Source organism: Natator depressus, chromosome 6 (assembly GCF_965152275.1).
Source record: "Natator depressus isolate rNatDep1 chromosome 6, rNatDep2.hap1, whole genome shotgun sequence".
In the NCBI taxonomy this organism is placed as follows: Eukaryota; Metazoa; Chordata; order Testudines; family Cheloniidae; genus Natator; species Natator depressus.
In genome coordinates this window covers 9,704,655-9,721,441 of record NC_134239.1, presented here as the reverse complement: position 1 = coordinate 9,721,441, position 16,787 = coordinate 9,704,655, and the positions used below count along the sequence as shown (strand labels likewise).

Here is a 16,787-nt window from a genome sequence, read left to right as displayed (position 1 = left end):
TGGGTCAGAATCTCTCAGTGACCCTAATTATCAGACCCCAGCCCCAAGGGACGGCCCAAAATTGTGTTTCTTACTCACATCCCTTGAACACATGAAGAAACAGTGCCCCAAGTCTGAAGAACGAGGAGTACTTGTGGCACCTTAGAGACTAACAAATTTATTTGGGCATAAACTTTCCTGGGCGAAAACCCACTTCATCCAATGCATGCACTGTTCACTGATGCCGGTAACACAGGTCTAGGGGCCTTGCTAACGCAAGCTGGTGAAAGCTTCTCCCCCTATGGCTGCATTCCACAGAATATGGGTCTCTACCCTTTCCCATTCCCCCACTGCCAGATGGGGACACAGAAATCCTCATTTTACTTAGAGGCTTTTTTCAAACACATCATGGTTCACACACCTGGTGAGTAATGAGAGCTCCACGAACAGGGCTGCTGACAGGGTTGAATGAGGGGGCAGCCATTTAAAAGGGCCCAGGGCTCCTGGCAGTGGAGCCCTTTAAAACACCCAAACCCTTAAAATCCCCACCAGAGCCCCAGGTGACCCTGAAGGGCTGGCTGGGGGAGGCTAGCCCCAGCCCTGCCCCTTCCGCCCGAGGCCCTGCCTTCTTGCAGGGGCCCGGAGCCGTCCCCCACACCACCTTGCCCAGGGCCTGGCCAAGTCTGTCAGCCGCCCTGTCCCTGAATGTCACTGCCTCCCTGAGTTGAAAAGTCAGCTTCTCGTTCTAACTGATTCCCAGGGGTTACCTAACCTGGCACTGAAAGTGCTCACGTGGGCAAAAAGCACTTTCTCCCCCAGCTCCATAGGAAGCACAGTCTTCGATATTGTCATAAAAGTAAAGGGAAGGATAACCACCTTTCAGTATACAGTGCTATAAAATCCCTCCTGGCCAGAGGCAAAACCCTTTCACCTGTAAAGGGTTAAGAAGCTAAGATAACCTCGCTGGCACCTGACCAAAATGACTAATGAGGAGACAAGATACTTTCAAAGCTGGAGGGGGGGAAACAAAGGGTCTGTCTGTCTGTGTGATGCTTTTGCCCAGAACAGATCAGGAATGCAGCTCATAATTCCTTAAGTTAGTAAGTAATCTAGCTAGAAATGCATTAGATTTTCTTTTGTTTAATGGCTGGTAAAATAAGCTGTGCTGGATGGAATGTACATTCCTGTTTTTGTGTCTTTTTGTAACTTAAGGTTTTGCCTAGAGGGATTCTCTATGTTTTGAATCTGATTACCGTGTAAGGTATTTACCGTCCTGATTTTACAGAGGTGATTCTTTTACCTTTTCTTTAATTAAAATTCTTCTTTTAAGAACCTGATTGATTTTTCATTGTTCTTAAGAGCCAAGCTTTTGGGTCTGTGTTCACCTGTACAAATTGGTGAGGATTTTTATCAAGCCTTCCCCAGGAAAGGGGGTGTAGGGCTTGGGGGGATATTTTGGGGGGGAAGATGTCTCCAAGTGGGCTCTTTCCCTGTTCTTTGTTTAACACGCTTGGAGGTGGCAGCATACGGTTCAAGGACAAGGCAAAGTTTGTACCTTGGGGAAGTTTTTAACCTAAGCTGGTAAGAAAAAGCTTAGGGGGTCTTTCATGCAGGTCCCCACATCTGTACCCTAGAGTTCAGAGTGGGGAAGGAGCCTTGACAGATGTGAACCAAGCACTGGTGGCAGAGCAGTGCTGGCAACCTGGCATATGAGACTGGAGATCCTCCTTTCTTTCTCCAGACCAGGAGCAGCATGGGTAAAAGCTGTGAACATTTCTCACAGTGTGGCAATGTGCCTCAGCTAGACCTTCAGAGATAAGCTCTGAGAGGGGAGTTTAGTCTTAATGCCTCATTGAACCTTTCATCTCTCTGGTGAGACTAGCTCTGCGGGCATCAGTTAGTGCCAGTTTGCATAGAACTTCTTTTCTGCTTTCTAGTAAAGGACACGGCTTTCCTTGATTTAGTGTAAAACAAATCACTCTGTAATATGTACTCATTTGCTTTACTTTAATAGTAATTCATGCCCATATTCACCTTTGGAGAAGATTTGTGTAGTGAATGAGAAACAATCCGCATCACTAATGAATTTAAATGAGATTGTCCCAAGGCAGATCCTTGAGGAACTCAACTGGTAACCACTCTCCAGCCTGTTAGTTCTCCTTTGCACGTATCTTGCTAGAGTTTAGTGCTATTTCAACAGCAGAATTTGCCTTATACTTGAGCTCTTGTGTATGCATGTTGATTTGAGTTAAAGATTAAGGGCTGCAAATCCTTCATGGAATGTCTCCCATAGAGACCTGTGAGTGCGACTGGTCACAGCACAACTGTTGGGCAGGAGGGGGCAGAGGGAGGCTCCATAACAATGAGGCTAACTAGGGCTGGTCAAAAATGGGGAAATTTTCATAAAAGTGGAGCCAATTATGTCATTTTAATCCATTTATTTGTGTGCTGTGTGGTGTTATGATTAACTCATATGCTACGTCATATGCTACGTCAATCAGTTTATGCTAAATAGATTTAAGTTGTAGGATCATAGAAGTATAAGATTGCTAAGTTGTTAGGAGTAATAAGTATGCATTAGGTATTTAAGTAAAGCAGGGCTGAAATGTAAGGCCTACAGGCTGAGACCTGTAAAATTCCAGCTTAGCCATATTAGGCCATAGTTTAAGAATGCTTGACATAAGTAAGTGACCGAAGAATAACCCTATGCCAGTAAAGATCACAAGACTACTATAAAGATGTGACAATAGGTGATGTTGTGGAAAAGCAGCCACAGTGTTTTGTTTAAGATCATGAGACACCTTATTGTAACATCATTAAAATGTCTGTCCTGACCGCAGGGTACATGTTGTACATAAATGCTAATAAGAACAAGAGGAACTAAAATAACCTATGAAAAACAGGGAACCCCAATATTCCTGGTATGTGGAAGTACAAATAAAGAAAAAAGGACTGACGCCTTCATGCACATGCATAAAGTGTAAGATAAAAGGAGGTTCCCTCATTGGGTAAAATTGGAGACACCTATGGAACAACCTCCAGCAGAATCATTCCGAGGAACACTCAAGGAAGAACCTGTAGGATTAAGGGAAGGGAGATGATCCCTACGAAGCAGAATTACCCCATTCCCTGCTCTTGGGATCTACCTGTTCAGGCCATAAGCAAAATACAAAAAGTAAGAAAAAGTTATTAACATTTTTCCCCCTCTTGTTTCTTATTTTATCACTTGAATAAACAATTGTTAATCGGACAGGAGTGTCTCTTTTGCAACTTTGCCCAGCTGTAATTAAGGATGAAGCTTATTTGTGGTTTTGGGGGGCTGACGTACTTCATCTCTGAAGATCCCTGTGTTGCTAATGCTGCTTGTCCTGCTATTTTCAGAGCTCCTGTGTATTCTGCACCAGCAGAGATGGTAGTTGTCTGAATTAGCAGACCTCGATGTCAAGCATAAAGAAAAACCTCAGACTTGGTTCACTGGTGAAGGCTTGGTCACGTTTATTGTCAGCAAGGCACAGGATCAGTGCCCCATCCAACTGATTACGGGTACGCTAATAGGTATGCCCATGACAAGGTACATACTCAATCAACATAATTTCATCCCCTAGGCCAGTAAAGAGCTGCTACTTGTGTTACTTTCTTTTTATTAGGGCTTTCAGTTAATTGCAGTTAACTCAAATGATTAACTCAAATCAAATGAATTCGAATCAAAAATAATTGCGATTAATCACTGTTAAGAACATAAGAAGAACATAAGGATGGCCATACTGGGTCAGACCAAAGGTCCATCCAGCCCAGTATCCTGTCTACCGACAGTGGCCAATGCCAGGTGCCCCAGAGGGAGTGAACCTAACAGGTAATGATCAAGTGATCTCTCTCCTGCCATCCATCTCCACCCTCTGACAAACAGAGGCTAGGGAGACCATTCCTTACCCATCCTGGCTAATAGCCATTAATGGACTTAGCCTCTCTGAATTTATCCAGTTCTCTTTTAAACCCTGTTATAGTCCTAGCCTTCACAACCTCCTCAGGCAAGGAGTTCCCCAGATTGACAGAGCGCTGTGTGAAGAACTTCCTTTTATTTGTTTTAAACCTGCTACCCATTAATTTCATTTGGTGACCCCTAGTTCTTATATTATGGGAACAAGTAAATAACTTTTCCTTATTCACTTTCTCCACACCACTCATGATTTTATGTACCTCTATTATATCCCCCCTTAGTCTCCTCTTTTCCAAGCTGAAAAGTCCTAGCCTCTTTAATCTCTCCTCATATGGGACCCGTTCCAAACCCCTAATCATTTTAGTTGCCCTTTTCTGAACCTTTTCTAATGCCAGTATATTTTTTTTGAGATGAGGGGACCACATCTGTACGCCGTATTCAAGATGTGGGCGTACCATGGATTTTTATAAGGGCAATAAATATTCTCCGTCTTATTCTCTATCCCTTTTTTAATGATTCCTAGCATCCCATTTGCTTTTTTTGACTGCCACTGCACACTCCGTGGACGTCTTCAGAGAACTATCCACGATGACTCCAAGATCTTTCTCCTGATTTGTTACAGCTAAATTAGCTCCCATCATATTGTATGTATAGTTGGGGTTATTTTTTTCCAATGTGCATTACTTTACATTTATCCACATTACATTTCATTTGCCATTTTGTTGCCCAATCACTTAGTTTTGTGAGATCTTTTTGAAGCTCTTCACAGTCTGCTTTGGTCTTAACTATCTTGAGCCGTTTAGTATCGTCTGCAAATTTTGCCACCTCACTGTTTACCCCTTTCTCCAGATCATTTATGAATAAGTTGAATAGGATTGGTCCTAAGACTGATCCTTGGGGAACACCACTAGTTACCCCTGCTGTTTTAATCGCACTGTTAAACAATAGAATACCAATTGAAATTCATTAAATATTTTTGGATGTTTTTCTGCATTTTCAAAGATATTTATTTAAATTACAACACAGAATACAAAATGTACAGTGCTCACTTTATATTATTATTTTTATTACAAATATTTGCACTGTAAAAATTATAAACTGGATAAAGAGTATTTTTCAATTCACCTCATGCAAGTACCGTAATGCAAACTCTTTATTGTGAAAGTGCAACTTATAAATGTAGATTTTTTTTGTTACATAACTGCAATCAAAAACAAAATAATGTAAAACTTTAGACCCTACAAGTCCACTCAGTCCTACTTCTTGTTCAGCCAATCTCTAAGACAAAGAAGTTTGTTTATATTTACAGGAGATAATGCTGCCGGCTTCTACCTTACAATTGCACCTGAAAGTGAGAACAGGCGTTCGCATGGCACTTTTGTAACCGGCATTGCAAGGTATGTACGTGCCAGACATGCTTAAACATTCATTTGCCCCTTCATGCTTCAGCCACCATTCCAGAGGACATGCTTCGATGTTGATGACGCTTGTTAAAAAAATAATGCATTAATTAAATTTTGACTGAACTCCATGGGGGAGAATAGTATGTCTCCTGCTCCGCTCTGTTCTACACTCATTCTGCCATATATTTCATGTTATAGCAGTCTCGAATGATGATCCAGCACATGTTGTTCATTTTAAGAACAGTTTCACTGCAGATTTGACAAAACGCAAAAAAGGTACCAATGTGAGATTTCTAAAGATAGCTACAGTACTCGACCCAAGGTTTAAGAATCTGAAGTGCCTTTCAAAATCTGAGGGATGAGGTGTGGAGCATGCTTTCAGAAGTCTTAAAAGAGCAGCACTCCAATGCAGAAACTACAGAACCCAAACCACCAAAAAAGAAAATCAATCTTTTGCTGGTGGCATCTGACTTAGATGATAAAAGTGAACATGCATCGGTCTGCACTGCTTTGGATTGTTATCGAGCAGAACCCATCATCAGCATGGACAGATGTCCTCTGGAATGACGGCTGAAGCATGAAGGGACATATGAATCTTTAGCACCTCTGGCACGTAAATATCTTGCGACGCCGGCAACAACAGTGCTATGCAAACGCCTGTTCTAACTTTCCTGCAAATGTAAAGAAACTTGTTTGTTGGAGCGATTGGCGTAAGAAGTAGTAGGAGTGAGTGGACTTGTAGGCTCTAAAGTTTTATACTGTTTTATTTTTGAATGCAGGTTTTTTTGTACATAATTCTATATTTGTAAATTCAACTGTCATGATAAAAAGATTCCATTACAGTACTTGTATGAGGTGAATTGAGAAATACTATTTCTTTTGTTTTTTACAGCACAAATATTTGTAATCAAAGATAAATACAGAGTGAGCACTGTGCGCTTTGTATTCTGTGTTGTAAGTGGAAAAAAAGGAGATTCCAACTCTAACTTTGTCTGTTGTAGCACTACCTCTTCTCCCATGAGCAGAACAATGATCAGGCAATATCGGTGTCTTCTTGGGCTGGGCGCCATCTTTAAATGTAAACATTGTAAGGAAAAATGCATGTGCACTGTGATGCCAGAGCCTTAAGCAAACTCTAGGTCTATGTATCAACTAAGAGTCTGTCAGGCTTTAGGAAAAGGAAAGGAAAGTGTGGGCCCCTTACTGAATGAGGGAGGCAACCTAGTGACAGAGGATGTGGAAAAAGCTAATGTACTCAATGCTTTTTTTGCCTCTGTTTTCACTAACAAGGTCAGCTCCCAGACTGCTGCGCTGGGCATCACAGAATGGGGAAGAGATGGCCAGCCCTCTGTGGAGATAGAGGTGGTTAGGGACTATTTAGAAAAGCTGGACGTGCACAAGTCCATGGGGCCGGACGAGTTGCATCCGAGAGTGCTGAAGGAATTGGCGGCTGTGATTGCAGAGCCCTTGGCCATTATCTTTGAAAACTCGTGGCGAACGGGGGAAGTCCCGGATGACTGGAAAAAGGCTAATGTAGTGCCAATCTTTAAAAAAGGGAAGAAGGAGGATCCTGGGAACTACAGGCCAGTCAGCCTCACCTCAGTCCCTGGAAAAATCATGGAGCAGGTCCTCAAAGAATCAATCCTGAAGCACTTACATGAGAGGAAAGTGATCAGGAACAGTCAGCATGGGTTCACCAAGGGAAGGTCATGCCTGACTAATCTAATCGCCTTTTATGATGAGATTACTGGTTCTGTGGATGAAGGGAAAGCAGTGGATGTATTGTTTCTTGACTTTAGCAAAGCTTTTGACACGGTCTCCCACAGTATTCTTGTCAGCAAGTTAAGGAAGTATGGGCTGGATGAATGCACTATAAGGTGGGTAGAAAGCTGGCTAGATTGTCGGGCTCAACGGGTAGTGATCAATGGCTCCATGTCTAGTTGGCAGCCGGTGTCAAGTGGTGTGCCCCAGGGGTCGGTCCTGGGGCCGGTTTTGTTCAATATCTTCATAAATGATCTGGAGGATGGTGTGGATTGCACTCTCAGCAAATTTGCGGATGATACTAAACTGGGAGGAGTGGTAGATACGCTGGAGGGGAGGGATAGGATACAGAAGGACCTAGACAAATTGGAGGATTGGGCCAAAAGAAATCTGATGAGGTTCAATAAGGATAAGTGCAGGGTCCTGCACTTAGGATGGAAGAATCCAATGCACCGCTACAGACTAGGGACCGAATGGCTAGGCAACAGTTCTGCAGAAAAGGACCTAGGGGTGACAGTGGACGAGAAGCTGGATATGAGTCAACAGTGTGCCCTTGTTGCCAAGAAGGCCAATGGCATTTTGGGATGTATAAGTAGGGGCATAGTGAGCAGATCGAGGGACGTGATCGTTCCCCTCTATTCGACACTGGTGAGGCCTCATCTGGAGTACTGTGTCCAGTTTTGGGCCCCACACTACAAGAAGGATGTGGATAAATTGGAGAGAGTCCAGTGAAGGGCAACAAAAATGATTAGGGGTCTAGAGCACATGACTTATGAGGAGAGGCTGAGGGAGCTGGGATTGTTTAGTCTGCAGAAGAGAAGAATGAGGGGGGATTTGATAGCTGCTTTCAACTACCTGAAAGGGGGTTCCAAAGAGGATGGCTCTAGACTGTTCTCAATGGTAGCAGATGACAGAACGAGGAGTAATGGTCTCAAGTTGCAATGGGGGAGGTTTAGATTGGATATTAGGAAAAACTTTTTCACTAAGAGGGTGGTGAAACACTGGAATGCGTTACCTAGGAAGGTGGTAGAATCTCCTTCCTTAGAGGTTTTTAAGGTCAGGCTTGACAAAGCCCTGGCTGGGATGATTTAACTGGGAATTGGTCCTGCTTTGAGCAGGGGGTTGGACTACATGACCTTCTGGGGTCCCTTCCAACCCTGATATTCTATGATTCTATGATTCTATGCTGGTAGAACATTATTAAATTGTTAGAATTGCAGTAAAGTACGTAGTGTTTGGACTTTCCTAAATGCGGGTGAACAGATGACTGCAATCCTCAGGCAAATCTCTGTTTTTTCTTATGTTAGGAGAAGTAACTGTACATTTTGTGGTACATATCTCTCACCTGACTGGGACAGAGCCCCTCAAAACAAGACCCATTAATCATTGCTGAGTTTCACCCATAGAAATGTCTACACTCCTTAGGGGAGAGAGCGATCAATTAATACCCATTAAAAAGCAATGTGTCCATAGGCAAGTCCTCAATTCTCATCACAACAGGTACAAACCATCTTACAGAACAATGGAGAAGGGGAAACTCCCACCCAGATATGCCACACAGGATGACTTCACTGAAGAATTGCCTCATGGACCCATCCATCACCCCCTTACCATCTGTGAGCCCTGGGGGCAGAATGGTCACATGGCCGGGTTTTGGGTTAAAAGCTGCCAAGGGGAAGGAAACAAGGTTCTTTTTACCAGACTGGACCATAAGTGTCAAGGCCTTTGTCTTCCAGGTAAAGGACCTCTAGATTCCACAGCTGGGATAAGCCCCAGAAGCTGAATTTATAAGTCTTTGTTACATTGGACAGAAGTTTTATAAGATAATGACCTAAGTTCATGTCTTTGCCTGTTGGTGTCTTGAGTATTCTTAGCACTATTCAAATATCTCTGGCTTCATTTTTATTTAATTAATAAACCCTGTGTACGCTTATGTCAAGGTTCCTTCCCCACTCTGAACTCTAGCGTACAGATGTGGGGACCTGCATGAAAACCTCCTAAGCTTACTTTTACCAGCTTAGGTTAAAACTTCCCCAAGGTACAAATTAATTTTACCCTTTGCCCTTGGAATTTCCACTGCCACCACCAAACTTTAACTGGGTTTACTGGGAAACGTAGTTTGGACACATCTTTCCCCCCAAAATCCTCCCAAACCTTGCACCCCACTTCCGGGGGAAGGTTTGGTAAAAATCCTCACCAATTTGCATAGGTGACCACAGACCCAAACCCTTGGATCTTAGAACAATGAAAAAGCATTCAGTTTTCTTACAAGAAGACTTTTAATAGAAGTAAAGGAATCACCTCTGTAAAATCAGGATGGTAGATACCTTACAGGGTAATTAGATTCAAAACATAGAGAATCCCTCTAGGCAAAACCTTAAGTTACAAAAAAGACACACAGACAGGAATAGTCATTCTATTCAGCACAGTTCTTTTCTCAGCCATTTAAAGAAACCATAATCTAACAGATACCTAGCTAGATTACTTACTAAAAGTTCTAAGACTCCATTCCTGTTTTGTCCCCGGCAAAAGCAGCATACAGACAGACACAGACCCTTTGTTTTTCTCCCTCCTCCCAGCTTTTGAAAGTATCTTGTCTCCTCATTGGTCATTTTGGTCAGGTGCCAGCGAGGTTACCTTTAGCTTCTTAACCCTTTACAGGTGAGAGGATTTTTCCTCTAGCCAGGAGGGATTTTAAAGGGGTTTACCCTTCCCTTTATATTTATGACAGCTTATTACAGGATCAGACTGAGAGCTGCCTTATTAGGAAAGGGAGGAAGATCTAAGGAGAAGCTGACCTGTGGTCTGTGTGTGGCCCTTTTGGAACAAAGAAACTTGGATTTCTGTGACTTTTTGGTGAAAAGGGCCTAAAATCACAGGAATCCTACTTGGTGTCAAGAGGGACTTTTTAAACTCTGTGCTGAGGCTGTCAAAAGCCTAGGGAGTTAATCTGTGCAGTTAGCTGATGTGTCTAAGGCAGTGGTTCCCAAACTTGTTCTGCCACTTGTGCAGGGAAAGCCCCTGGCGGGGCGGGCTGGTTTGTTTACCTGCCGCGTCCGCAGGTTCAGCCGATCGCGGCTCCCAGTGGCCGTGGTTCGCTGCTCCAGGCCAATGGGAGCTGGTGGAAGCGGCGCGGGCTGAGGGACGTGCAGCTCTCTGTAAAAGTGCTATAGCCCTAGCACCAGATCAATTGTTGGCCTCCCTGACCTTGGGACATGCATGGAGTGGTTCTTTTGCTTTCATGCAGCACTGCTTCTGACCCCTGTCACATGCCTTCTCCAACTGCTGGTGTAACCCACACACCTCCTGGGTGTGGTGTTCTGTCCCATGCAGTGGCACTGAGACCACTTAGAGAGAGATTAATGAGTTGGCTCTACAGCCTTCGCTAAGGGCCACATGGCTTCATGCAGTAGAAGCTCATGCACTAAGCTCCAGAGGGCCCAGGTTCGATGACGACCGGGGTCTGTCAGGGTTACACTGATCCGTAGCTGCACTTGCACAGCCTCTTCTCCCCCGAGGCCAAAGAGATGCACGACCCCCTGTCTGCTCCAGAAAACAGACACCCTAGTGTTTGGAGCCAGCATATTTGGTTGGGCAGTTGCACACAGGGTGGCCGACAGACTTTGCTGGGCCCAGGGCAAAGGTGGGAGGCAGCTCTGGGTGCCCGGAAGGGGTGCGGCCTCGGACGGGCGGTAGCAGGAGTGGCAGCTGGGAGCCCCGGGCCCTTTTAAATTGCCTGGCCTCAGGGCAACTGCCCCCTTTGCTCCCCCTTGTTGGCGGCCCTGGTTGCACACAACACGGGAGCTCTGCTAGGTGTACTCGCCAAGGTGGGCAATCAGGAAAAACATTTAAAAATGGGGGGGAGGGTGGAGCTTCCAGTCTCCATAGCCCCCGGAGAGTGGAGTTTACAACTGTGACCTGAATAGTCACTGTTGCAGGGAATGGGGCATTGTGGGAAAGCTGCTGGAGGATTATGAGGATCAACACAGGTCATGCAGTGTCTAAACTCACACTGCATCAACCTCAGTAGGTCAACTGTGACTCCACGCCATTCAGGGAGGTGGTTTCACTGCGTTGCAATAACTGAGCGCTTATGTCAGCTGCAGACAAATTTGAATGTAGACACAAATCATTCAAGGCAAAGCAACTTATGTTAAAAGAAAAGGAGTACTTGTGGCACCTTAGAGACTAACCAATTTGTTTGAGCATGAGCTTTCGTGAGCTACAGCTCACTTCATCGGATGCATACTGTGGAAGCTGCAGAAGACATTATATACACACAGAGACCATGAAACAATACCTCCTCCCACCCCACTCTCCTGCTGGTAATAGCTTATCTAAAGTGATCATCAAGTTGGGCCATTTCCAGCACAAATCCAGGTTTTCTCACCCCCCCCCACCCCCATACACACACACAAACTCACTCTCCTGCTGGCAATAGCTCATCCAAAGTAACCACTCTCCCCACAATGTGCATGACAATCAAGGTGGGCCATTTCCTGCACAAATCCAGGTTCTCTCACCCCCTCACCCCCCTCCAAAAACCACACACACAAACTCACTCTCCTGCTGGTAATAGCCTATCCAAAGTGACCACTCTCCCTACAATGTGCATGATAATCAAGGTGGGCCACCCCCCCACCCCCATACACACACAAACTCACTCTCCTGCTGGTAATAGCTCATCCAAAGTAACCACTCTCCCTATAATGTGCATGATAATCAAGGTGGGCCATTTCCAGCACAAATCCAGGTTTTCTCACCACCCCCCCCCCAAACACACACACAAACTCACTCTCCTGCTGGCAATAGCTCATCCAAACTGACCACTCTCCCCACAATGTGCATTTGTGCTGGAAATGGCCCACCTTGATTATCATGCACATTATAGGGAGAGTGGTTACTTTGGATGAGCTATTACCAGCAGAGAGTGAGTTTGTGTGTGTATGGGGGTGGGGGGGTGAGAAAACCTGGATTTGTGCTGGAAATGGCCCACCTTGATTTTCATGCACGTTGTAAGGAGAGTGGTCACTTCGGATAGGCTATTACCAGCAGGAGAGTGAGTTTGTGTGTGTGGTTTTTGGAGGGGGGTGAGGGGGTGAGAGAACCTGGATTTGTGCAGGAAATGGTCCACCTTGATTATCATGCACATTATAGGGAGAGTGGTTACTTTGGATGAGCTATTACCAGCAGGAGAGTGAGTTTGTGTGTGTATGGGGGTGGGGGGGTGAGAAAACCTGGATTTGTGCTGGAAATGGCCCAACTTGATGATCACTTTAGATAAGCTATTACCAGCAGGAGAGTGGGGTGGGAGGAGGTATTGTTTCACGGTCTCTGTGTGTATATAATGTCTTCTGCAGCTTCCACAGTATGCATCCGATGAAGTGAGCTGTAGCTCACGAAAGCTCATGCTCAAATAAATTGGTTAGTCTCTAAGGTGCCACAAGTACTCCTTTTCTTTTTGCAAATACAGACTAACACGGCTGTTACTCTGAAACAACTTATGTTAGACTAACTTTGTAGTTTAGACCAGGCCTGGGTTCTGAACTTTTTTCCCTTGAGTTGTCTCTCATTTATCATTCCCAAGGGCAGTCCTACCCTCCTCATTAGGCCAAAGTAGAGTGCACCTTGACTGAAACAGGAGAAGTGGGCCTGATTTCATGTAAGGGGCCAGATACACAGATATTACAGTGTGTCAAGGTTCCTTCCCCACTCTGAACTCTAGGGTACAGATGTAGGGACCTGCATGAAAGACCCCCTAAGCTTATTCTTACCAGCTTAGGTTAAAAACTTCCCCAAGGTACAAACTTTGCCTTGTCCGTGAACAGTATGCTGCCACCACCAAGTGTTTTAAACAAAGAACAGGGAAAGAGCCCACTTGGAGACCTCTTCCCCAAAAATATCCCCTCCAAGCCCTAGACCCGCTTTCCTGGGGAGGCTTGATAATAATCCTCACCAGTTGGTACAGGTGAACACAGACCCAAACGCTTGGATCTTAAGAACAATGAAAAATCAATCAGGTTCTTAAAAGAAGAATTTTAATTAAAGAAAAGGTAAAAGAATCACCTCTGTAAAATCAGGACAGTAAATACCTTTCAGGGTAATCAGATTCAAAACATAGAGAATTCCTCTAGGCTAAACCTTAAGTTACAAAAAGACACAAAAACAGGAATACACATTCCCTCCAGCACAGCTTATTTTACAAGCCATTAAACAAAAAAAAATCTAATGCATTTTTGAGCTAGATTACTTACTAACTTTACAGGAGTTGTAAGGCTTGCATTCCTGATCTGTTCTGGGCAAAAGCATCACACAGACAGACAAAACCCTTTGTCCCCACCCCCTCCAGATTTGAAAGTATTTGTCCCCTCATTGGTCATTTTGGGTCAGGTGCCAGCAAGGTTACCTTAACTTCTTAACCCTTTACAGGTGAAAGGGTTTTGCCTCTGGCCAGGAGGGATTTTATAGTACTGTATACAGAAAGGTGGTTACCCTTCCCTTTATATTTATGACACAGGGCATCACAGCATTTTGGTCACTCAGGCGGACGAAGGTACTTTATTAGCTATAAACTTTGCATACTGAAAAAATTGGGCAAAGAAGAAAAACCCAAAAGAAATAAAACATTAAACTGCATCCATGGAATCTGAGGGGCGGGGGTTGGGGTGGGGAGGACAGGAGCCACAGTGGGTTAAAAGCATGGGAAAAATTCGGGCCTACTGCAGAAGTCCTAACTCCAGTCATCTCCTCTGTCCCAGATGCAGCCCATAACGTCCACAAGGGGATATATAGGTGACTCTTGGGCTAATGCTCCCAAACAAACCATCTTTACAAATCCAGTGACTGACCTGGTACCTGGTTAGTGGGAAAATTTGGACATTTCTGGATTAGTTTAATGAAAAAGTAGTACTCAGTTTACTCACTGACTTTGTCCTGTTACCCAGTGGATTTGGTCATGCAGGCTTATCAACTGGTATGATTGAACTATCCAGGACTGGCCATATAAGACTGCAGTTACCTGGAAGAGACAATGGAAGCCCAATGCCCGGACATTAACTTTTAGTAACTAAGAGCCAAAGGAAACAGAACATGTTGAATTGGCCTATCTAGTACTTGAAACAAAGATGGGGGATGTGAGCAGATTGTGGGCTGATGCCTGGTGCAGTATGAAATCCTGTCCATGCTGGTAGTGAGATATGTACCCTGGATGCTGTGGGGGAGAAAGGTAGGTGATACTTTACAGAAGTTAAACTAGGAAGATTGTGGAAGCTCCATCTCTGGAGGTTTTTGAGAACAGGTTAGACAGACACCTCTCAGGAATAGTCTAGATCAGTGTTTTAGGGGTCACGGGATGGGTTTAGGGTGAGTCACGAATGAGGACTAGCATTAGAGTTGTCTGAATCTTTTCCTACAGTGAGCACAGGGATGGGGTCTCTCCCCAAAGTGGACTCTCTGGTGTTTAGTAAGAGCTGGTAAGTCAATAGAGCGCTTCCCACACTGAGTGCAAGAATGGGGGGTCGCTCACCCGAGTGGACTCTCTGGTGTGTAGTGAGATGCTGTAGATGAATGAAACTTTTCCCGCACTCAGGACAACAGTGGGGTCTCTCACCTATGGGGATTTTCTGGTGCATAGCGAAATGGGTGGTCTGCTTGAATCCTTTGCCACACTCAGCACAGCAATAGGGTCTCTCTCCCATGTGAATTCTTTGGTATCTAGTGAGATGTGACAGGTGATTGAATGTTTTTCAACACTCATGACAGTGTTGGGGTCTCTTCCCTAAGTGAATTCTCTGGTGTCTAGTGAGACATGGAGGCTGGCTGAATCTTTTCCTGCACTCAGCACAGGGATGGGCTGTCTCTCTTCTGTGGGTCCCCCCATGTGTTTTGAGCTCCTGCTTTCCCCTGAAGCTCTTCCCATGCTCTCTACTTTGAAACAGTTTGACTCTCAGTTTCAGGTCTCTCTGCCTCTTGAATCCTCCTTCCCTGCTCACACAGCAGGTGTGCGGGCTCTTTCTGGGCTCAGCTGTCCCCTGCTCTGGGGTTTTTGGACATGCCCTGGTCCCCCTCTCATGTTCTCTTAGGGCCACTAGCTCATTCGCAGTCGGGTTCCAACTCTGCCTTTGGGGTCTGCGCTGCCTCTTGCAGGATGTTCCCCGCCCAGGTCTCTGGGAAACACTTTCTCCCAGTCTCACTGGGAATATCCTGGGACACTCCAGGGTTCCAGGCCTTCCCTTGGGAGGCTGCTCCTCATTTCTGCAGCCCACACCCTTCCCCACAGAGCATGCCTGAGCCTCGACACTTGAGAGTGAGAGACCCAATTCCAGGTGCCCCCAGCGCTGGGGGAGGAGGAGACTGTCAATGTCTCATGGGTCCAAACAGGCAATGAAATTGGGAACAAGCCCCTAGCTATTCTGCCCCTGCTCTCAGCCCAATCTGAGTGGAAAACAGCATCACATCAGACCCTGCAGGGGCATCAGTCTCCAAAGTGGAGAGACACATGGGACAATCACACTGTGATGGGATCCAAGCAGCTCCATGTTCTGAGATAGGGGGAAAGAGGTAAGACCAGGGCAATCTGCTTATGGGGGCAGGGAGGGTTCTAGTGGGATGCTGGGGACAGAAGGAAAAGCTGAGCTGTTTGGGCTTCAGTTCCTGTTGATATGCTCTGGCAGGGGAGAGTTTGCTTCTGATGGACAAGTCCTGAAATAAGCTCTCTGTCTCTCTCTCTGCTGAGAAGGGCAGGGCTGCACCTCCTACCTGCTCCCTGGGAAAGACCTTGTCTGGGGAACTGGCCCAAGGAGCTTTCATCTGCCAGCAAGTCCCAGGCATCCTTGGTGTTGGGGACATCTGCACCAGGATAAAGGACTTGTGGGTAACCCACACATGGACTGGACAAATGTTTGTTAGAATTTCCCCAACTCCTTAACTGACAGATTCTCGGGACAGTGGGTTCCACGATATGCATGAATGTGAAGCAACAATGACTTTATTGCCTCTGCAAGTGGTGATCGAAGGGGGGAGGGGAGGATGCTTAGCTTACAGGAAAGTAGAGTGAACCTGAGGGGGTGGTTCCATCAAGGAGAAACAAACAGAACTTTCACACCGTAGCCTGGGCATTCCTGAAACTGGTTTTCAAAGCTTCTCTGATGCACACCGCTCCCTCCTGTGCTCTTCTAACTGCCCTGGCGTCTGGCTGTGTGTAATCAGTGGCCAGGCGATTTGCCTCAACCTCCCACCCTGCCATAAACATCTCCCCATTACTCTCACAGATATTGTGGAGCGCACAGCAAGCAGTAATAACAATGGGAATATTGGTTTCGCTGAGGTCTAACCTAGTCAGTAAACTGCGCCAGTGCGCTTTTAAACGCCCAAATGCACATTCTAACACCACTCTGCACTTGCTCAGCCTGTAGTTGAACAGCTCCTGTCTACTGTCCAGGGTGCCTGTGTATGGCTTCATGAGCCATGGCATTAAGGGGTAGGCTGGGTCCCCAGGGATAACTGTAGGCATTTCAACATCCCCAACAGTTATTTTCTGGTCTGGAAAGTAAGTCCCTTCTTGCAGCTTTTGAAACAGACCAGAGTTCCTGAAGATGCGAGCGTCATGTACCGTTCCTGGCCATCCCACATTGATGTTGGTGAAGTGTCCCTTGTGATCCACCAGTGCTTGCAGCACCATTGAAAAGTACCCCTTTTGGTTTATGTAC

The 16,787-nt window shown here is 45.5% G+C and overlaps 1 protein-coding gene across 1 annotated transcript in view; it reads left to right on the top strand.

Moving 5' to 3' along the window:
- The window catches only part of LOC141988580 (uncharacterized), a 186,393-nt gene that overhangs the window by 9,149 nt on the left and 160,457 nt on the right, over positions 1-16,787 (top strand). Inside the window, exon 4 of the mRNA XM_074954423.1 lies at positions 3,361-3,522. The gene's annotated coding sequence lies outside the window, so the exon portion shown is untranslated. The remainder of the gene's footprint in view (positions 1-3,360; positions 3,523-16,787) is intronic.